The 24,708-nt window shown below is 32.4% G+C and overlaps 1 protein-coding gene and 1 long non-coding RNA gene across 2 annotated transcripts in view; one reads left to right on the plus strand and one right to left on the minus strand.

The window, feature by feature from the left end:
- Window positions 1-18,294: 18,294 nt before the first annotated feature.
- Window positions 18,295-18,560, minus strand: LOC141481378 (uncharacterized). Its single transcript, XR_012464925.1, has 2 exons — window positions 18,450-18,560; window positions 18,295-18,395 (listed from the first exon to the last, which is right to left on the minus strand). It is a non-coding gene; the product is annotated as an uncharacterized lncRNA (long non-coding RNA).
- Window positions 18,561-18,902: 342 nt separating this feature from the next.
- LOC111505101 (1-phosphatidylinositol 4,5-bisphosphate phosphodiesterase epsilon-1) overlaps window positions 18,903-24,708 on the plus strand; it is a 702,515-nt gene continuing 696,709 nt past the window's right edge. Inside the window, exon 1 of the mRNA XM_074172786.1 lies at window positions 18,903-18,993. The gene's annotated coding sequence lies outside the window, so the exon portion shown is untranslated. The remainder of the gene's footprint in view (window positions 18,994-24,708) is intronic.

Here is a 24,708-nt window from a genome sequence, read left to right on the forward strand (position 1 = left end):
GAACGAAGTGGGTACTGCTCTAAACAATCTAATGAAGAATTGCTTTTATTTTTCAAATCCACTAATATTCAAAGCCCTATTCATCAGCACTTTTCAAATTATGTTGTGTGATATTTACTTAGGGTTGAAACATGCAGCCTGAATTACCATTAGCATTAACATTAACTAATAAGTTAAAATATTGTTTATCGTCCATAAGTTTCGATTTCTGAGGGTTGTCGTTCGTAGGGGTACGACGGAAAAACAGATTTTGAACAGATTTTTTTTTTTGATAAAGCTAATACGCATGCGCCAAATATCTCTAAATTATGTTGCATGCAATGTTAACTTGTTGGCTACATGTTTCCGGCCTTGGTGTGAAATATGAAATGCCCACAGTTCATTAGTTTTGAATTGTCAAACGATACTATACGTCATAAATTGGTCTCAAAATCTAAGAAACTGTCGACGATTCAGGCTGATATATCTATCTCTCGCTTCGATGTACTGTATGCATGTTATCATTCAAACATGAGGTCTCTCTTATTAAACGCAAACGTTAATTATGAGAACATAGACTTTCAAGGAGACACGATGAGAAAAAACAAAATCTGGGCTGTTAGGTCGTGGTTGAATACTAAACATTTCGTCTGTTACTGCAGCGGACATCATCAGTGGTACGTGCGTTGACTGCGAGAACGAAGGTTTTATCTCGAAGTCTCAACAATGACTGAACGATTCCGTTTTTTTTCACTCGTGGAAGAAAATGATGCTATATCAAAAAAAATAGTTTTTGCGTTTTTCATTGATGACGCATGTGTATTTTTTTATCGACCTGACTGTATTTCTTATTTCTTCTGTAATACTTTTTTAATCTCTTTGTTGAATGCGTTATTCACTTTTTACTTATAACGATGCTTTAAACTTTCATGGATTGACATTTGAATTAATTTCAAAAGAAATTAACAAGAATAATCACAAAGGGTTACGTTACGTTGATCCACTTACCTCTCTTACATCTGAGAAGAATGATGTTTCTGATGAATAATGTTACAAAACTGTGATTCAACATTAATTGCTGAGAAACAACATTTATCAGACATCTTGTCGACTCTGAATTTATCTAGTTTTTTGCTTTGAGTGAAAATTGCAGACTGATAAGAAAGCTATTTTTATTTGGCGGTCGATGTCTGCGTTAACAACAGATTGTCTTTGGTCCCTCATGTTTCTTTGATGCCTGTAGAATCTGTAGATCTTATAGATTTCGACTTTGATTGTTATATTAATGTCTAAAAGTTCATATAATAATCACTTCGTTATAAAATATAGTGTGATATTTATTTGACTGGTGTGAATTCAAAGTTCTTGTTGAACAACAGCGGTTCTCGTAGAACAGAGACATATTTTTCCAACCACGGATATTGGGAACGAAATTGACTATTGAGGATGGTACTGTTGTTCACAAATAATCTGCAGTTGTTTGTGAGCAATGAGAGCATGAGAGGTGGAGTTTTATTTCTTCTAGTGAGACATACACAAATTTTTTCCATTGTTTCTGAGATAAAATTAATCCCAGGAAATAATGTTACCAACGATAAACCATTTTAAATAAATATAGTTTAGGCAGAACTATTTCGCACTAATCCTTCAAACTTTAGAGCAGACGACCAAAACTCTATCACACAATATTTACACCAGATGTATCAGGATGAGATACCTCGTTCTTCATTGGGTACACAACTGTTTTCTGTATTGAAAATGAACTTTGAAACGAGTGGTTTAATAAATAATTCTTCGTTCTTTCGAACTTGAGCTCTATTTTATCGTTTTGAAAGTTCATTATTGTCAACAGGTACTTTGATTTGATATTAACTAAAACAAGACCTCAAAAATAGATGGTGAAAGCTGAAGTGAGAAAATTATGATCTTGTAGTATAGAAGTTGTTATTTTGAAGCCTATGACTACATGAGATTTGAATTCTTTCTGAATGAGAAGAGACTATTTTAGGAGAGATTAGTTTTATTGCTTTCTACTTCGTTATCATAAGATAAAAAAATTGGAAAACACCCGAAAAATGAAGAAAGTAATTGAATTCTGTATAGACTCCTTGAAAAATATATGAATCATCCACAGAAGTTGCTCACAGATACGTACTGGAAAGTAAAGTCTATCTATAACAACTACATTCAGACATAAACAGTATATTATATGGAAATCACTGTTTTTATTAAATTTGTACTCAAAATATCCTTAATGGAACGGATATCATTCATAGGAACGCTGGAAATATAATATATAAAAAAATTGATGTGAAACAAAAACACAAGTCATACATTCATAAGGTTGGTTAATCTAATCCCAGCCATAGGAATTTCGTTTGAAGTAATTTCATTTTGTGAAGGTTCTGATTTGAAGAACAAGCTAAAGAGATGAATGATTCAATGTTTATATATTGTAGAAAGTAGTTGGCTCAGATACTGAAAGAAATTCCTGCACAAGATATACACATTTTTGTAAAGTAAGAGTTTTTATAACATTTAATTACTTTCTTCGTTTCTTCGTAAGTTTCTCACATTCATTTTATAATGATGAAGTGGAAACCAAAAAGGTTTTTTTCATTGAAAATGCATATTATACTTTTGTAATTATATGCACTTTTGTGGTTTTCAGCAAAATAACTTTGCAGTTTAGTATTTATCAATGAAAAAAAGTCATACATTTTCTATTCAAAACGGTTTAATTCTTAAAAATCACATTTATTTATATCGATCATAATCACGTTCATCTTGTTCCCGCACCAATGCATTATAACAGAATTTTCTATTGTTACGACATATTGGTCCACATTTTGAAGACCGACATTTTGGACAAGGAAAGAAGCATCCTGTGCAAGTTACGTCGAGGCAGTCACAAATATCTAAACCACTTCGAATCAGTACTCCGTCTTTATTATAAAGTGGGTTCTTTCTTCTTCGACCTCGTTGAGGCTTTTCACAATTCATTTTGAGGTTAAATTTTCGACAAGCCTCTATATTCTGACAGAACTTTGACAGTTATGGTGACTCGTAGTAACTGACACACATTTTGAAAAATGGCTACCTTTTTTTCAAATGCAGTTCTAGAGAAAGACCATAGGGCCACCAGACCTTACCTATTTTTTTAGAAATAAAAATTATGGTTTAGAGTAGTATCATTACGAACATATAGTGCATACTACTAGCTTGAAACGACTGCCTGAAGTACAGCTTGCCAAATGTAGGAAGCTCTTTCTGAATTCAGAAGTTAAAAATATTAACAGTTGCAGGAATATACATACCTACTTGAGGCATGTATACCGCAACAGACTGCCAACAGACCATCACTTACCTAATTGACACGTAGTGGCTTACTTCTACCCAGTCAACATCGAACTGCTCTCTATTAAAATAGTTTTGAATATCAGGGATGCAAACTGTATAACAAACTTCCCGACAACATTGAAGTTTCAGGAAATGTACATATTTTCAAGAGAAAATTTTGAGCAACTCTTATTGTCAAAAAACTGCTACACTGTTGGGGAGTTTCAGCCGTAACTTTATTTCCATGTGAAGGGTACGGTTTATTTAATATACACCTTTTTTATTTATACACTCGTAGAATTAGTAACTTTAATATATTTTATATTTATACCTTATATTTTTTGTAATAATTGTTTGTGACGTGGATGTGATGGTCTTACACACTTATACACATCCAGAGATATTTACTCATTCTAGTCATTTCATATGTATATACATTTTCTTATATTACTTCTCTACTTGACTTTATTGACGTTTTTCTCTTTTTTATTTGCATTATAACACTGCTGATGTGCAAACTAATATGTGAAAATAAAGAAATTATTATTATTATTATTATTATATGGTCTTGCTAGTTGTAATTACGCGTTAGGAAATGATGAGAGAGTTCAGTTGTGATATCGGCAGTACAGTGTACGAAATATTTTCATTGAAAATGGTATTTACTTCTAAATCGAAACACAAAGTTTCAACAGGATGGAACATGAAGAAAATAATGGACCTTCTTCAGACTTGAGAAAAACATTTTTTAAGAACATAGTGCAGAAGTAACGGGTGTAAGTCTGAATACCACTGAAAGAACGCATATTGATGTGAATGTCCTCATAGGATGAAACTGCAGTAACGTCAGTCACAAATAAAAGTGGTAAAAAACGTAGAAAGTTTCAATTCTCCTTTCTTCATTACGAAAATGTTGAGTCGTTCTTACTTTCCATTCGAAAAAAACAGAAAAGCTACAAAAACTAGTCATGATGATTTGGACGAAGGCCTTCTTTGTCGATATGTCATCAATATTCATTTAACTGAGAAAAAAATGCCGATTTCTGGGGCGAATAGAAAAAATCAGAGCGAAAATGATTATGAAGGATCTTATGATACATTGTGGAAAGTTTTGAAAGAAATTGGATTCGGATGGAGAAAAACATAAAATAATAGAAAATTACTCCTGAAATAATCAGATATCAAGCACTTGAGGAGAAACTTTTTGAAACACATAGTGAATAATAAAGGAGAGGTTGAACAACAATTTATGTGGATGAAAATTATATCCATTCATCCACACACTTTCAAAAAGTTTGAACGACAATTAAAACGAAGGGTTGCATGAATCATAGTAAACGTAGGAGAAGAATGTAGATTTGTATAAAACTGTTATTTGAAATTCAAATTAAATACTGAATCAGTTGACTATCACAGTGAAATGATGTATTACGCACAGTACAGGCAAAGACTACAGAATACTATTTCGGTAAACTTTGGTACAGGGAGGGGTTGCAAGAAATCAATTCTTCATCTTCTTGAAAAAATGTTCGGTTATATGTAATGTCCTATTCCACAACGTGCGAAGTGAAAAATGTCCCAACATGTCATCAAAAATAGAAAAAATGAAAGAGTGGTTAAGACAACGCGAAATATAAATCATAAGTGATATGCACGGAATCGATCTGTAATCTGTAATGAAAACCTAAAAGTCACAATTCATTATGGAAATACAAGTAGTAATACTGCCTCCTTATCATACTGTTTTGAATCATATCGAATTATTATGGTCATCACTGCAGGCTCGTGTGACAAGTATTCCATGTCATTTTTAGAAGAATAATGTAAAGAAAAACGATGCGAACACGCTTAAAGTTTCATTCCCCTCAAGAAACTGATCTTGACTCAACTATTCATACTATAATTTTAAATTTACAAGATATAAGTGATGTATTCAATACAAGAACATACATTGCTTTATACTCATTGAAAACTCTTTAAAATTTTCAATTAACAATTTGAACCACATGATCTGTAGTCATTGGACAGAATCTATATGAGTCTTCGTTTACAGCAAGAACAATAACTAAGGTAATGACTCGTCTGAAAATCCATCTTCCACTCTTTGTTACTTTAAATTTGTCACGCAGTTGATTAAAATTTGTCTTGGATCTAGAAAATGAAAATTTTCAAAATTCTGAGCGTTCGATTTTTGTGTGACAGTACTTCTTGATAATCTCCTCCATCCTCTTTCATCCTGATGCTTGCTTTGTTGAGGAACTCACAGGTTGTGAGAATTTTAAAGACTCTTATTCCTAGATATTTGACAAGCTGTGAAAATAATGCTCACTCTTCTTGAACCTTGACTATTGATTTTTGTATATATATACATATATATATATATATATATATATATATATATATATATATATATATATATATATATATATATATAAATTGAGTGAGATGGTATTATCAATGGAAATGAGGTTATTGGACAAAGCACTCATAGGAAGGTGGGCAAACCGCAGACACGTGTTTATGGCTATTTAGCCTTCGTCAGTACGGTACAGCCAAGTGTAAAGGATAGACAACACTTGGAAAGGGGTCAAACAAGCAAGCGGATTCATCATCAGGGGTGCGATTTCGTGTCATCGTTGGAAGACCTTGTGATTACAAGGACTAACTCCCAACTTCGTCACGGCACGACATGACATCCGGGTCCAAGATAAATAAAAAAAGATAGAGGGATATTGAGTGAGATGGTATTATCATATGAGTGCTTTGTCCAATAACCTCATATGAGTGCTTTGTCCAATAACCTCATTTCCATTTACGCAGCTATTTTCATCAAGTACTTTCTTGGTTTTTTCTCATTTTGTCTTCAATCGAGGACCGCCTGCCCGGTACTGACGATGCCCAATAGGCTGAAACAGCTGTATACCGGTGGCTCTTAAATTGAAATCAATATGGAATTATCAAAGAGTACTTATCTATTTATTTTTTGATTTTCATGGAATTATTTTCCAGCAGCTTCATCGCATTAACCTTTCTGGATTTCATATCATTTCTAGAAACATGTGGATTCGTTTTCCGATGATATTTCAGGTTAGCTTCCCAAATTTCTGCTACCGCAGAACCAACCAACCAACCAACCAACCAACCAACCAACCAACAAACATCCATTTTTATAAAGTAGATTTCATTTTAGCCCAAACTTTTTACGACTGTTGAGACGATTCAAGATATGCAAGCTGAGCTATACAAATTAGCTGTTGAGGGTTTATCTATACCTTCAAAACGTGTATTTTTCAAAATGGGACAATTAACAAATTTGAGAAGAAGTCATCTCTCCAAATAGATTGAACTGTAATTTTGCTGTGATTGTATTTGCACACTAAAATTATTTTTACATTTTGAGAATTCATTTAGAGTTTGTGAATGTATTGTTCATTTGGTTCATTAAGTTCTGTGTTTGAATTTTGGAATAAAGTTTCATTACGTTCCAAATTGTCATTGGTTGACATTAATCGTATTCCAGAATGGATCTTTCCGCCAAACGTTATTCGCTGTCTCAGCTCGGTTAAATAACATCGAATAAGAAGAAGAATAATTGGAATAATTCCGATAATCGATTCGATATCTCGAATTATTATGATAATCGAGTTATCGATTATTTTTTATTCGAATTAGCCCATCACTATTTTAACGGAATAATATCGCATCAGCGAATGCCGTAAGACTTTAAGACATTCTCTAAAAGACGTTTTTTTATGGAGGACTCAATAATTCATACTGGTTTTTTGGGTATATAACCTTCCAAAATCTGAAAAAAAGGTTATATTTCCAAAAAAACTGTAAGAAGACTTTTAGACGTTTTGAATATACATATACAATTGTCACATTTTGCTAATCAGTTGCTATTTATAATATTTAAAAACTATGTTGAAAAATGAAATATTAACAACGTTTGAAGAAACCATCTGGGAAATAGTAATTGGTGCTGTGTTAGTACACTGCATGGCGCTAATATTGGTAATTTATATGCGGAAACACAATATCAGCAAGACTTTCTGCCCCTTTTCCACATGTTTGGTGCACTGCAAGTACGTGAACAAAAACTGTATGAATGAACTAACAGTATCAGGTTGTAGCGTATATTGCTGTAGAAAAAGTCATTCTTTATATCTAATATTTCAGTTAACTTGTAACAGAATGTATTCGATAAGGCGGTATAAAGTATAATTTACCAAAAATGCAACATTTATTGACTCTGTTAGGAGAATTGTGGACGGCTGAGTTATAATCCATTTTACTTTTGAGTTTTTTGTTAGTAATACTAATAAAACAATTTTTTTAGATAACTACGTTCAGATATGTATATTCAGTTTCCCGAGCTTTTTATTCAGTTAGTTAATTCAGAAACCAGAAGCTCTGTAGTATAATTTAGTATAGGTAATCGATTGTTTGAAGGTGGTTGACAATATTTCGTGGTATATTTCATCAGTTCGGACTTCCATTGTCTAATATAATATAAATTGATTTGAAATTCCTGAAAAAATATTAAAAAGATTAACCGAAAATAACAATTTTATCTGAACAAAAAAAAAACTGTAATTACAAAGAAATAACATGAAACCAAACAAAAACCAAAAGAATTTATTTTAAATAAAATATTGATAAAAGCAGAAAATTAACAATTATTATTAACAAAAAATGAAAAATAAAAATTAAAAGATTTCAAACCAAGTTATGTCACAACGTTTCGATTGTTATTATCCACAATCGTCTTCGGGTGATAACTGCTCTGCCCTGAAATCCCTCTAATCAAGCGAAAAACGACCAACTCCCGCCAAACGGTCATCTCCCGCCAAAACCAATGAAGGGGTGAGAGGGAAGAGGGGATAGGTGAAAGCACTCGAATGACCTATAAATAGTCAGATCTCGGAGGAATAAGTCCAGTGATCACCCGAAGACGATTGTGGATACTAACAATCGAAACGTCGTGACATAACTTGGTTTGAAATCTTTTAATTTTTATTTTTCATTTTTTGTTACTAATAATTTTTTTTAATTTTCAGCTTTCATTAATATTTCAATTTTTATTTTTTGGTTGTTGTTTGATTTTATGTTATTTCTTTGTAATTTCAGTTTTTTTTGTTCAAATAGATTTGTTATTTTCAGTTGATCTTTTTTAATAATTTTTCAGGAATTTGAAATGAATTTATATTATATTAGACAATGGAAGTCCGAACTGATGAAATACATTGGTAATCGACATTAAATACATGGCAGCAGATTCTGAAGTTCAGGGTTGTTATCTATTGGATGGAAGACTTCAGATTGATGAATAATGTAATATCACAGTCAAAAATCACAAAAATTGAATGTTGGTGGGACATTGTTGACGTGAAAGTTCTTGGTCTTTATCTATTTTTTACCGTTACCGATGAGTGAAAACTATTCGATTTTTTTCAAAACAATATCATCTTCACATTAGGACCAGAATCAATAGAAAGCAAATTCTTCGAGAAGTGACCTATTCTTGTAGCAAGTTGGATTAACCTCTCAATTCGTGATTTCTGGTCTAGTCTATTTAGCTGTGGGCTTTTCAAAACTGTGCCACAGCTATTTCTCGGGTTTGTTGGCAGTGGCAGGCAGGTTTCTTTACCTGATATTTCGTCTAAAAGAGCGGTAGATATTATAAAAAATGATGAGGCAAAGGGCGAAGTGTTCTGGTTGTCTTTAAAGCAGATCCTAGTGAAAATGTGGACCTGAAATAACTGGATAGCGTGTCCAGATCAGAAACTATCAAAAGAAACTGTATATCAATCTCAATTTTCATCAAAAACAACTAGAAGGGTTTGATCTGGACAGTAAATAGTAAACAATTGAGCAGTTGACCTATTATTTTTTTGTACGTTATAGCATGCAAAATCGTATGAGAACAGTTGATTAACAGAAAACCGAATTCTTCAACAATTTGACCAATTAAATTCAGTACATGATCTATATTGTAAATGTTGCATTTCCCGAAGGTGTCCTCTACATCTCACCATGTATTTTACATTTTTTTAATGCACAAAAACAATTTCTTTCCAGTTACTTCAAAAATTGGGTTACAATAAAAAAATTGATAACATCTTTGCTTTTTCTAAAATTACTAAACAAATTGCAGTGATATACCAAAGAATAACAATTTTTTGACGTAACCAAACGATTCTTGAAAAAAACTGTTCAAATTTTCTTCCTGGTTTAAGTATAACTTAAAAATTTGGGTTTCAACAGGAAATAAAGTGCATTTTTTTGCGATAGAAGATATGTTACGGGCATGTAATTTCCTGCTGAGTAGTATGGTGATGGCGTGACGTCACGATACGTTAGACAAACGGGACCCAGTGGCGATACAGTGGCAGCAGAGGCGTAACAGTGGGTTCGAATCAATTGGTTTTGCGATAGTATTTTAGGAAAATGACTAACCCAAAGTTTAAATATTCGTAAAAAATCGCTGAATGGGGGCGACAAAGAAAGCTTCAAACTGATTATTAGTGCAGAAGAAATAATTATGAACGCCTATGGCGAAGCCGTAACTGCATATAGGTTATCCTTGTTAATTGCGGTTGGATAACCGCAATTAGAAATTGAATCATCTATACATGGATTTTACAAATAAGGTGTGGATGTATGATACAAGAGCACTTCGTGTCCATAGAAAAAAAAACGACTGCAAAAACAAACATAGCTTAATGAAAAATATGTCTATATTTCTTGCCGCGAAAAGGAATAAAATTAAGTCAATACGTTCAGAAATCTGAAGATTATAAATCGTATAATAATGAGTCGCTGATTTTAATGAGTTCGCTATTTTAAAGTGGTATAATAAAGATCAATAAAGATATACCAACTTTGCTTGCCAATAAAACTTGTTCGGAATTTATAGAGAACTCATTGTTAGAGGAGATTCAAGTCTGTTATTATACTTGTTTCATTTTCATTTCCATTTTCATTTCCTTGTGAAAGATAGGCGCATCAATTTTCTGTTCTAGTTGAAATCTTAACCTCTAACCTAACCTCTTAATAAAATGTTGATTTTGGATGATATTAGTTTTTGTTTGTTATGAGAATATGAACATAATGTGATTTGATGTTGCTAAAGTTTTTAGAAAAAAATATGTCATATCTTTAGCTTAATCCTAAATATGTTGTTGAAACTTGGTATTACTCATCTTCTATTCGTCGAAAGTAATTCCTGCTATACAACACAGTTTTTCGATCTTGCCAGAGGCCTTCGTACGAAATTATTTGCACCGAATTATTTTTAGGGACAGGTGATACGTCGTTTCTTCTTCTTGAAGTGAAACTCATCATGAAATCCTAATATCTTGAGAATATGATACGTTGAAAAATGTGGTCTGTTGAAATATCATTTTTTCTCCCTACGAACGAAAATCCTCAGAGGTCGTAACTTGTACGAGCTAAGAATTAGCGAGGTTTACTAAGTTTTCGCATAAAAAGTGAAGTTCATTGTACAACTATTTGATAAAACTATCGACAGAAAATGATATTAATTTCGAAAATACTACTAGATATACATAATGACCAAATACATAAAAAGTGTCATTTTCTACACTGAATATTCCATATAAACTTCTCAAGAGTCAAAAGGTTGGTTAATATATCAGCAAAATGATGATCACTTTGTATATATTTCAATCCAATTATCCTACTTAAGTCACGGATTAAGTGCAGTTTCACATCTATATGTTTGGTTCCGTGATGTATTTTTGGATTTGTGTTTGATCGAATTGTATTTTTTCAGAAATTTTCTCATGAACAATTTCTTTTGAACCCTCGCAAGCGGCAATTAGTCCGGTCAAATTAGACCAAAACATAAGAGTAAAGCTACCTAAATTCTCACCAAGCTGAAATTTACTAAGATTATTTAAAATATGATTAAAAATAAAATTAGAAAGTTCCTCATCTTTCTCCTGTATGGAAAAAATGTTATTCAAGGTCAAAGATCAAAAAAATGAGTTTTTCGCGATTTTCAGCAAAACGGTGAGTTGAATATTGAAAATACTTCAAATGAAAATTGTAGACAATAAAATTATCTACAAAAAATGTACTGACACTTTTTTTCCTACGAGCCTCCGTTTTCGAGATATAACGATTCAAAAAGTTATAAAAGTTGTAATCGTCATAATGTGCATGAGTATATACACGTATATACATCTATGTAGTTGAAATATATGTTGAAATATTTTTCTATCGGTCATTGTAACATTCACTTGTAATTTAAAATATACATAAGTTATAACTATAAGAATATCAGATAAAATGACATCTGCATTTTACAGGACGGGTAAAATAACAGTTTTCCAAATATTTCAATTAACAAAATTTAGTTCAATGTGCTGAAGTTTTAAAAAATAGTAATTCAACTCGACAAGAAATTATCACTAACGACATTTGCTTTCTTCTCCTAAAAACGGAACTCCTAAAAACGGAACTCCCAAAAACCTCAGTTGCTGCTCATCAACATCTTTGTCGGGTATATTACCAAGTTCAAGTGTGGCTTGGTTATCAGTTAGATCCTACAGACTGGTGTTGGAAGTTGGTCAACAATTCATTAGAACCAGTCCAAACTTTACTTCCACCTGCACCGGAAAAAGTGCTGAACACAATTTTTTGCAACTGTAAAGAGGGGTGCAGTGCTAAATGTGGTTGCAAAAAAGCCGGACTGTTCTCTGGCATGTACACATTGTCAAGATCGGTTGTGCTCTAATACTGAATCACCAACAGTGGAGGATCAGTTTGATTCCAACGAGGTGACATGCGATACATCGGTATTAACGTAGTTTACATGTACATGAAGTAGAACAAGAACAAGAAGATCAAGAAGCATTTGAAAGTTACGACTCGGGCGATTACATTTCACTACTTTTTTTAACTTGAATTGCTTTCATCTTTTCAATATCTGCTAATATCCATTATTTTGCAATAGTTTCAAATTAAACTGGATCACAACTGACCCGTGGAATAGGCCTACTGGGAAAAATAAGTTAAAATAACGGGCTAAGTATACTACCTCACAGGTGGCGTGGAAACGTGTGCTTATTATGACGATTACAACTTTTACAACTTTTTGAATCGTTATATCTCAAAAACGGTGGCTCGTAGAAAAAAAGTACCAATATATTTTTTGTAAATAATTTTATGATCTACAATTCTTGTTAGAAGTATTTTTATGATGAAACTCACCGTTTTGCTGAAAATCGCGAAAAACTAATTTTTTTGACCTTGAATAAAACTTTTTCCATGCAGGGAAAGACGGGGAACATTCATATTTTATTTTCAATCATATTTTAAATAATCTTACTGATTTTCAGCTTGGCGGGAGTTTAGGTAGCTTCGAATGTCTAAATTGACCGGACTAAATGTATTCAGCTGTAGTTGTTGATAGAACTACAACTTTCTGGTGATGACCCTTCCATGGTATTTATCCACATTCAAGCATGCAAAAGTACCTTGTTGTGGATCTGCGTGTATCGGGTTCTCTAGCAAAATCTACACCGGAATATCCTATGAAGATGATTGATACATAATATCCAAATCTTGACTACTTCACAGATATTCAAAATTCCTTTTCACTGATTGAACGTGATTGCGATTCAGTACATTCAATAAATTTGCTTACTTCGTCCACTGCTGAAGCAATATCTGGTCTGATTGCAGCGAATAATAAAGATCCAACTGTCTCTAGATATGGAAATTCCACTTTTTCATCAGATTTTTCCAAAGAACAACATCGGATCAATTACTGGTATAGTTACTGATCGACCATTATATTAGACAGAATAATTGGAATGTATGCCCAATGCATATTCGACGGTTTCTTCGATTTGTTATGATTTCGAGTCCAATATAACAGTTTGAATCTCCTAGAGTAATTTCAAATTTTTCAGCCAATATTTCATGCATATGTTTTTGAGGGCACCCGGCGATTTTGAAAAAAAATTTGAGTGTATTTACGTATTTTCATGCGTAGATTACGAATCCGAAATTAAAAAGCGGCACTCTCTCTTATTTACAAAGATACGGCTCTTCAACGTTCTGAAAAGGGCAACTTTTCAGCCTTCTTTTTCTCAAGATAAAGTATTTAAAAACACAAGCATTTATTCACTAGGTCAACTTTACACCTTATTCCTCCTTAATTGACACTTTTCAATTCAACAATCAACATTTTTCTTATACAAAACTTAATTCAAAAACGAATGTTTTTTCTGGTGACATTCTTCTATTTCTACGTTAGTTACTAATGACATTTCAAATTCGTAGATTATCTTAATACACCACCAAAAACCAATTTACGATCTAAATGATAAAGACAAAAAACATTTGAATTACTTAAGGAATATTAACAGCATCAGCCGTACCAACTATGTCATTAACCTTAGAAACGTAAAATACAGAAATATCTATGTAATCAAAAAGCAGCTTCGTACATTTTTTAAAATTTTTATAGGAACAATGTTGATTGTTGGAGTGAAAAGTGTCAAGGAAGGAAGAATAAGGTGTAAAGGTGACCTAGTTAATAAATACTTGTGTTGTTAAATAGTTTATCTTGTGAAAAAGAAGACTGAAAAGTTACCCTTTTCTGAACTTTGAAGGGCCGTAACTTTGTAAATAAGGAAGAGCGCCGCTTGATCTACGCATCAAAATACGTAAGTGCACTCAAAATTTTTTTCAAAATCGTCGGGTGCCCTCAAAACGAATATTTACCCTTTTCTTTTGAGAGTAACCTTTTATAACATTTCGGGCTTTTCTTCTAACATTCTGAATTTTTGCTGACTTCATCATGAAAACTCATTAGCAATCAACTAAGACACGGTTTTCTGGCTTCCCACTAAATTCTACATATTATTTCTGTTTAGAGACTCCAATTCTTCATAGCCACTGTGACGCATTGTTTGACGTTATTGTCTCTTCATAATTATATGCTCAGTGTCGCGAACGAATTTCGTTGGTCGGGTTTTTGATTTTCGTTGATTGTAGGAATGTGTAAAATTTCTGTTATAATCAATAGCATTTTTTCCACTCGTCTCTTCTGATTTTGCTTCATTCTCAATGATGTCTGAAGATACAATGGTTCATTATTTTCGTTGTATTCATTTCTATCAGAGTGTTTTTAGTCATCTCCTGATGATCTGCTGAAATCTGTAAAATCTGTTAAATCTGTTAACCAACTGTCGCCCCCTACGAACGACACGTCTCAAAAGTCGAAATTTGTGCGAGCTAAAAACTAACGAGGAACTAACGAGGTCTTACCTTTTAAGGTGTGATTCCTTACACGGGTTGGACGATAGGCAGTGAAAATCGATCGACCGGACGATAGGAAGTGAAAATCGATCGTCCGGACTTGCCGTTTGAACCACGGGTTCGCACAGCGAAATTGATTATCGAAACGTGCGTTGAGAAACGTATTATTGTTCTGGTAATAGATAGATCTATACTAAAATTCCATAATAGTACTTGTGATGCACTGTTTGTAACCTTTGGTGTAGTAATGAATATTACTGAAGTTTTATTTCAACACTAAACCGTTGACACCTCGACACGTGTTTCGATCACCAAGTGATCATTTTCAAGAGGAAGATTGAACTAAATATACGTACAACGTAGACCATAGATACCTCACCAAGTGATCATTTTTTAAGAGGAGGTGTTAAAATAACGGTTTGGTGTTGGGATGAAACTCCAGTGATGTCCATAATAGTAGGCACTGAATTCTCAGACATAGCATTGAACTGAAACGGAAACATTGCTGTCAGATTGTGATTTCATATATTTTATAAGGGCTTGTTTCATGATTTTTGGTTTATGCTTCACTTGATAGAAATTTCAAATTGAAAAACAGTACACTTCGTTTCAGCTGTCTAAGTATCGTAGTTTTCCCGTAATTAATCATTAAAAATCGAATGTGGTAGGGCGGTGACGTCACGCGCATATTCCCGCTTCTTGTTAGATTGACCAATAGGAACAATATAAATAATCAACATTGCCAAATCGTAAAATTTATAGGAAGCCTATAATTATCAATTTAATTATGGAAGTGTATATGAACCCGTTAATGTTTCAATTAATGAAAAATTCTCCACACACGAAAAATCATGTTTGGAACTAAGTTTCATATCTAAAATCAGTACACAATATTTACCTGAACTATGATTTTATGCATTATTTAATAATATACAGTTATAAAAATAAAAAAATATAGCAAACTGGATTAAAAAATCATTTCAAATATTCAATTTATTCTACAATTTTCAATCTGTACAACTGCAATGTATTATAAAAAAAACTATTCCTACATACATACCTCTTTCTGATATTACTACTAAATTCAAGCGATATAGGCTCGTTTGGATAATCTGTTGAATCTTCCAAAACTTGAGAGGAAGGTTGAATGAGTTCAAGTATAGACAGAATTGATTGTACTCGAACTGATCCAACAAAAACTTCTGAGGTAATACCGTTAATCATACGATAAAATTTAATGAAGTGAAATGAAAAGCATTTGATTTTTTTGCAAAAATATTAATTCATTTTGTTTCATACTTTCAGCAACAGTATCAACTCCAGATAATACTTTCTGTGGAGAATACTTGAAGTTGAAATAAAAAAGTGTGTCATCAAATTCAATATTTTCGTTCTCCTCCACTTTTTAAATGATTTCTAATAAGTCTTGGAAGATTAGTAGGATTGTACCTAGTTCTTTATTTTCAATACTTTCACCCTATCCTATCATCATTTTATCCTTTGTGAACCTAAACTCATTAGGTATATGAAATAAAACAATGCGCATTCCGTTTTCTTGTGCCTTTTCGCAGAATTAAAATCAGCACAAGAATGGACCATATTAATATTAATATTCACAATATTCACTTTTAAAACACACACAAACTAAATTTGATGAAAAAATGAATTGTTCGTGCGCGAGCTGTCAGCTAAGAAAAAGTTGAAACTCAATGTTGCAAAAACAACGAGAATGGATCCGATATGATATACATTTTCAATGCCGAATAAACCAATAAATTGTGATATGGGTACTCCATTTTCCTGAGAAAATTTTCTGTAATTATTCATTAATTTTTTTTAAGAATGAAGTCGGCAAACAAATAAATATACAAAATTAAGATCACTCGAATCCACGAATTAAGCATAAAAATGGACAATATTTGCCTCGAAAACTGATATAGTACAAGTTATATCTAAATATGATTCTAAAAAGAATTTAACGAGCTGTATTTTCAAATGGTTTCCGAATGCTCATGAACCCTAATAAAATAAATCAATTATGCATTCATGACACCCATAAGAAATTCAACGTTAGGTACTGATATATTAGCCGTATTGTCAACAGGTCAGCCAGCGCCATCTGTAGTGCTTTTTCTAATGTCAATGGTTTTCACACATAACTTCGTATTTTTGTTAAAATAATTTCAAAATGAATGATGAGCCTAGTTTTGTTAAAGCTGACTCCAACAAATTACCAAGAGTCGATTTTGAAATGATCCATGAATTTTACTTGAAAGATTTGCAACACTTTGGTACCGAAATGAAGTAGGTGGTACATTTAGTAGGTGCCTTTTATTTATATGACTTTGTCTTTTATCGAAGGATGGAAAGTTTTGATTTTATTTTTATTTTAGCTCGGCCAATTGAAGAAAACCATAGATCTCTTAGAGTTGCGGTTTTGGAACACAAAAAAACTTTTTGTCTGGTTTGGATGATCTGTTTTTACAACTAGGTATAAAACATATTTTAACAATTTTGGTCGTAGTAATGGTAAAATTCAATCGAAAAATAACCTGAAAAAAATATTTTTCAGGATGTAAACTAATGATACGGAATATGCAGCAAAATAGGCACCCGCCGAGACCTACCTTTTACGAAAAAAAAAACGTTCTTTAATTAGGTAATTGTAACAGTTGTATTTACACCGAGTTGACAACAATAACAACAAAAATGGCGTCTGTCGAATTGGATCATCAGATCTGTGACTGGATATTAAAAACCTTTGACAAGACAATCTCTTGACTAAGGTAAAAACCAATACACTTGGCAACTCCGCTCTAGACACGATCAATTTTATTGGTCAACAGACACGCGACCAATTTAAATTCTTGCTTTTCGAATTGTTCTTTTTTCTGCAAATATAAAGAGATCTTGGGACCGATTAGGCCTGATAAGTAAAATATATCCCTAACTCGATCAGTCTATAAGCAAACGAGTATCATTTTTCATAGCATGAAACAAACATTACATTATATTAATATGATCAGAATACTTTCCGTATGCCACTGCAAGATTCAGATTAATGAAAAAACATCAGTCATTTCTGAGAATTAACTGCCCACTATTTTGAAATTATATTATATAATGTTTATTCGTTCACTATTTTCATGTCCAATTTTGTATTTTTCATTGAATTTGAAATCACAGCTGATGTTTCTTTTTAATTTCGAGATTGAAGTCAAAATTTATAATTTTGAAGTTGGAATTTTGAAGGAATAAATAATAAAAATATGTGACCCTTCTGCACTTCCTTAATAACCTCGTCGTAGAATGCCTCATTTTATCTTCGCGCCTTCCAACATTTGAAACGTTGGCAGCCTGGTAAGCGATTTCGTTTATTGGTCTGAAAAATATTTTTCGAAATGTTCCATCGAACGATTCGATTGTTATTCGGTTTTAACATCGCCAAGGCTTACTTGTCGTTTTAAATGTGGAACGTAAATGTAGGAATGCCGTGTCTCGGTGAAATCGATCTGTCACAATGTCGCGTGTTATTTTTCAACAGATATGTTCGGATTGTTGTTTTTCTTTCGGGATGTGATGTTTGGTGTATTTGGGAAAAATACAAGGTAAATTTTCGTTATGTGGACACCGGCGATTTTGAAAAAATTTTTGACTGTACTTACGTATTTTGATGCGTAGATTACGAATCCGAAAGAAAAAAGCGGCGCTCTCCCTTATTTAAAAAGTTACGGCCCTTCAAAGTTCAGAAAAGGGCAACTTTTCAGCCTTCTTTTTCACTAAAAAAAACTATTTAAAAACACAAGCATTTATTCACTAAGTCACCTTTACACCTTATTCCTCCTTCTTTAACACTTTTCACTTCAATAATCAACATTTTTCTTATGAAAAACTTTACTTCAGGAATATGGACTGCATCAGTCGTACCAACCATATCATTAACCTTAAAACGTAAAATACAGTGATATGTAACCAAAAAGCAGCTCCGTACATTTTTTAATATTTTTATAAGAAAAATGTTGATTATTGAAGTGAAAAGTGTTAAAGAAGGAGGAATAAGGTGTAAAGGTGACCTAGTGAATAAATGCTTGTGTTTTTAAATAGTTTATTTAGTGAAAAAGAAGGCTGAAAAGTTGCCCTTTTCTGAACTTTGAAGGGCCATAACTTTTTAAATAAGGGAGAGCGCCGCTTTTTTCTTTCGGATTCGTAATCTACGCATCAAAATACGTAAGTACAGTCAAAAATTTTTTCAAAATCGCCGGGTGTCCAGATAACGAAAATTTACCAAATACAATTAGAAAGTGAATCAGTGAAATGACTTGAAGATGTGCGAAAACATTGTAGAATGAGGACGAATTCAAAGGAACGTCAGTCATAGTAAGTAATGTCATGTTTATTTCAAAGCCAATTTTCTACCATCGATACATTACTAGAATACCTATTCCCATGGACGTAAAAAAATATTTTTATACGTCCATGCCTATTTCCAATATGAAGGAAAATAGTTGATGAGATTTGGAGGGATCATAATAATAGTATAAAATATTTATTCTATATTTATTTTTGATCAGCCAATATTGAAAACTACATGATTTCGTTGACATAAAACAAAATGTTGCAATGCATACATTTTGATATCTATGTCTGTCTGACACTTGATATTTTTTATGACGTTTATGAAGAATCGGTGACAGTACAATAATTTCATAAGTTTTTCTCATTATCCTGATCAGGATCGCCAGGATTGAATAATTTCGTAACACAGTCTCTGTGTGCGGACAAGTGAGATAACCACACTGTCTGCGCATGCGTGTATATTTTATATCAAAACAAATGGGCTTGAAATAGCTAGCCAAACTAAAAAGTGGTGAATAAATAATAGTTTAAAAAAACTATTAAACACGTTTTAATAGCAACACAAACTAAAAAATTGAAAATTATTCGAAAATAATTTGAGATTGTGGTAAATTTTCGTTTTGAGGACACCGGGCGATTTTGAAAAAATGTTTCCGTGTACTTACGTATTTTGATGCGTAGATTACGAATCCGAAAGAAAAAAGCGGCGCTCTCCCTCATTTACAAAGTTACGGCCCTTCAGAGTTCTGAAAAGGGCAACTTTTCAGCCTTCTTTTTCACAAAATAAACTATTTAAAAACACAAGCATCCATACACTATGTCACCTTTACACTTTATTCCTCCTTTTTTGACACTTTTCACTTCAATAATCAACAATTTCCTTATAAAAAACTTAATTCAAAAACGAATGCTTCTCCTGGTGACATTATTCTATTTTTAGGTTAGTTACTTGTGAAAAAAGCGGTTGGTATTTGCCGCCGCCTACTATTTCAAATTCGTAATACACCACCAAAAACCAATTTACGATCTAAAGAATGAAGGTAAAAAACATTTGAATCACTTTAGGAATATGGATTGCATCAGTCGTACCAACCATGCCATTAATCTTAAAAACGTAAAATACAGAGATATGTAACCAAAAAGCAGCTCCATACATTTTTTAACATTTTTATTGGGAAAATGTTGATTATTGAAGTGAAAAGTGTCAAAGAAGGAGGAATAAGGTGTAAAAGTGACCTAGTGAATAGATGCTTGTATTTTTGAATAGTTTATTTTGTGAAAAAGAAGGCTGAAATGTTGCCCTTTCCAGAACTTTGAAGGGCCGTTTTTTTCGCTTTTTTCTTTCGGATTCGTAATCTGCGCATCAAAATACGTGAGTACACGCAAACATTTTTTCAAAATCGCCGGTGTTCTCAAAACGAAAATTTACCAGGAGTTGTTTGCCAGATTGGATCCATAATAAAAATATTATTTAAAGCATTCGACGTTTTTCTACAATGATTTTTTTTTGTAAATAGATTTATTTTGATTTCCGACTTATTAGAAGTCATTAGTAACATTAAGCCATAGGACTTATTATCGATGTTGAATACAATCTCAAATAATTTTCGAATAATTTTCAATTTTTTAGTTCGTGTTGCTATTGAAGCGTTTTTTGAAAGTTTTCCCAAACTATTATTTCAATGTTACTTTTACTTGTATTCTGAGTTGAATCATGACAGTAAGTTGTACAAAACACTGATTTGCTTTACTACAATAAACCTCAGTACTATCAGGAAGCCGATGTTGAACATTTTAAACATTAATTGAATAGAACTGGCCGATACTTAATGAAAATCCATATTAAAAAACTAATCAATATAGTTTATCGTATGATTTTCACTATAAATATAGTGAACTATACAGGCAAGTAACATAAGTACGTTAAAATATTCAAGTGACGTATTCCTGAGATAATTTTAAGAAAAAAAGTCTATATGAACTTGTTTCCGAAAATGCTTCGTTTCGTAGATACGGGGTGTTGAAATTGAATTTTTTTGTTCGCTTTTTGAAAATAACTCTTGCAAAAAATAAGTTATTTCCACGAAATCATAATTTCGTATTAATTTTCATGTAACATCTAGAGGCCGCTGCGTGTCCTGTCATTATTTATTTCAAATTGCCCTAACTTTTTTGACAGTAAACTTTTGGTACTTTTCATGAAAAAACCTATTTTCCATACCTCTTCCAAGTAAAAAAGGTACACCTCCTCAACAACGCCGGAGGTGATCGTTTTCAAGATATTTACAAATTTTTATATCGATGCATATTACTTAGCCCATAGGACGCTAAGTGAAGTTCCTGAGAACATTACAAAAACTAAGTATGTGGTGGATCTCGTAAAAATAAACAACTTTTCCTATAAAATGTTTAACGAAGAATGATTCGTTTTCAAAATATAGATTGTTGAAATGTTTCAAAACATGGTAGGTTTTTGTCATAAGTTTTTTGTAATTTTAGTTATTTTCATCGAACTTTATACGCAGTATACCCGTACAGACTTCTTCTAAACTGAGCATTATTGAACTGCTTATTCAATCCAAATTAAAAAAATTTTTCAGGTTTAATTATTCAATTAGAAAGTGCTACATTTCGGAGTTTGTAAAAAACAATTCTGAGAAGTACTATGTTATTTATTAGGAAAATAAACAAAAATTGAAAGAAACAACTATTACAACAACTGTTCAAAGTGACGACCCGTTGAAAAATGCCCGGAGTGTTTCTTATCGTTTCGCAGCAAGCTATGAAGCGATCCCTCAACATTTCCTCGTTTTCAATGGGGCTAGCATAAACTAGTGATTTTAGGTGTCCCCAAAAGAAAAAATCGACGGGATTGAGGTCTGGTGATCTCGGGGGCCAATGCTCAGTGCCTCCTCTTCCTATCCATCGTTGGGGATATGCTACGTCTGAAAAATTTCTTGCTATCACACTAAAATGAGCAGGAGCTCCATCGTGCATAAACCAAGAGTGATTTCGGAGACCAATGGGAACATCTTCCATAAGTTGGGGAAGCTCGTGTCCAAAAAAATGTAGGTAAGCATGTCCATTCAAACGTAAAGGGAAAAAATGGGGCCCAATTAAATAATCCCCAATTATGCCTATCCATACATTAAAAGAGAATCTGTCTTGGAAATGAGTTTGCGTTATCGCATGTGGGTTATCTTCCGCCCAGATGTGGTTGTTATGGAAGTTCATGATACCATTTCTTGAAAACTTAGCCTCATATGTGAAGAGGATTTTCGATAAAATTCACAGATGTTGTTCGACTTTTCTTTGAAGCAAATTCGATACGTGGTTGGACATCACGTAGCGTAAGTGCCTAGACACGCTGAATATAATAAGGATATAATTGCTGTTCCTTTCAAATTCTGTAAACTGTCATGCGACTCACATTTAAAGTTTGACTAATTTTTCTTGTACTTGTCTCTGGATGTTCACTAATTTCTTCGAGAACCGTCTCCTTCCTGATAGATGCGTCTGGCCTCGCTTGAATTTCCGTCAGCCAAGCCGTATGCAAAAACCATATCAGCCATTTCAGCATTCGTAAAGTCGGGCATGGTACCAAAAAATCACTTCATAAACTCCGAACTACTATTTTTATAAACAAACTTTCATAGCCTATTACTGAAATCAAATTTGGCTATAAAGTAATATGCATCGATATAGAAAATTGTAAATATCTCGAAAACGATCACCTCCAGCGTTGTTGAGGAGGTGTACCTTTTTTATTTGGAAAAGGTGTGGAAATTAGGTTTTTTCATAAAAAGTACCAAAAGTTTACTGTCAAAAAAGTTAGGGCAATTTGAAATAAATAACGACAGCGTACGCAGCGCCCTCTAGATGTTACATGAAAATTAATACGAAATTATGATTTCCCACGTAAAAAAACCCTGGGTACCGAGTTTCGTGCAAATAACTTATTTCTTGCAACAGTTATTTTCGAAAAACGAACAAAAAAATTCAATTTCAACACCCCGTATCTCCGAAAAGAAGCATTTTCGGACACAAGTTCATATAGATTTTTTTTCTTAAAATTGTCTCAGGAATACGTCACTTGAATATTTCAACGTACGTATGTTACACCCTGTATAGTGAAAATCATACAATAAACTATATTGATTAGTTTTTTATTTCAAACATTTATCGGAATGAATTGGAGTGATTTTGGAATACATTTTTTAAAATTATATTTATCCATTATTTGCACCTTGAAACGAATATAAAACAGCAGAAATATAAAACGACTGATCCGAATCAAAAGAGGTATCACAAGATTAACCTTCCTAATGAAAAATGATAGCGCTCTCTTGGCGACAAGTGATGGAACACTATTGTTTTTCTTCTCAAAAAGTATCACAAATAATGCTTCTTTACTCACTTTAACAATCATACGCACTTGTTTTTGATAGAATCGATCCACAGTAAGTCTTATGCAACATTATCAGCACTTAGGCACACGAAATTCCATTTGCAATGTAAAATTTAGGACAAATTCTCTGTTGAATATTTGTATCAACTGTAAAAATCGCAAAACACGTTTGAGGATACTCAACAAATTGAGTACGCAGTATAAACAAACTGAATGACGAATGATCAGTTGTGCCTAGCTACAAAAATGATTTCCGAAAATAACTTCACATGGGTTTTTCATATGATCGATTTCCGTTACTTTCTTGATGAAATGTATCACTAAAATTTGGGAAAACCAGAATAGATAGAGATTACATACACTCCATTCAGAGTTTCTACTTCTGTAAGAGATCTATATCGTCATCTTTATTGCGAAAGTTTCTTATTCAGAGTATGATTATCTTATTCCAAATCGTTATCTATCTTACTCTTAGTGATATGTTGATTTTCTAATTTTCTACTCACTGTTTGAAATACATGAAAACAAAATACTAGTCTCCTAACACTCATCATAAATAGAAATGCGGGACAACTCAGACAGCCAAGATTTATACTTGAAATGCCATTACGAAATTCTCTGGACGTTAAATTATTTAACAAACTTCCTTATAATGTGACTGAATTGAATTTTAATTTGTTCAAAAGGAGAATCAAAGAGTACCTTATACAAAATTGTTTTTATTCTGTACATGATTTCATGCAAAGTACATATTCAGACTAAATAGCCTTATATATATATTTAAACAATATTATTTATATATTTAAGGATCTTTCTTTAAGATTCGATTCTTTATTTGTGAATTATTTTCTAAATCATTTTCAAAATTTATATTTAATGCTCCTTTTTTATTGTTTTCTCTATTTGCATACTAATTTGTACCAACTGTCTATGACTTGTCACAAATGTATATTCATAGCGTGATTAAAAAAATATATCTGTCTATCTATCTATTTTACAAAGAGTTTCAAATCACGTGATCATATTCTGCTGTAATCATAATACTAATATTTATCTCACTTGTTGAACAGTATGAAAGCATTACAATGAACATTTATATACCGTAACAAGGAAGACGTCCATGTATAACTAAAAACAAATATATATATATATATATATATATATATATATATATATATATATATATATATATATAAAATATGAAAAAATACATAAAAAACAAAATTAAATAGAAAATTAGATATAAATAAAAACTCCACACACACAACGTTGATACATTATTTACAATGGGCATACTACGATATTTTTTCTTAGTCGAAAATCGGGAT

The sequence above is a fragment of the Leptinotarsa decemlineata genome, unplaced genomic scaffold (assembly GCF_025532065.1).
Source record: "Leptinotarsa decemlineata unplaced genomic scaffold, Ldec_3_MD MMD2_tig00000199_RagTag_RagTag, whole genome shotgun sequence".
Lineage (NCBI taxonomy): Eukaryota > Metazoa > Arthropoda > Insecta > Coleoptera > Chrysomelidae > Leptinotarsa > Leptinotarsa decemlineata.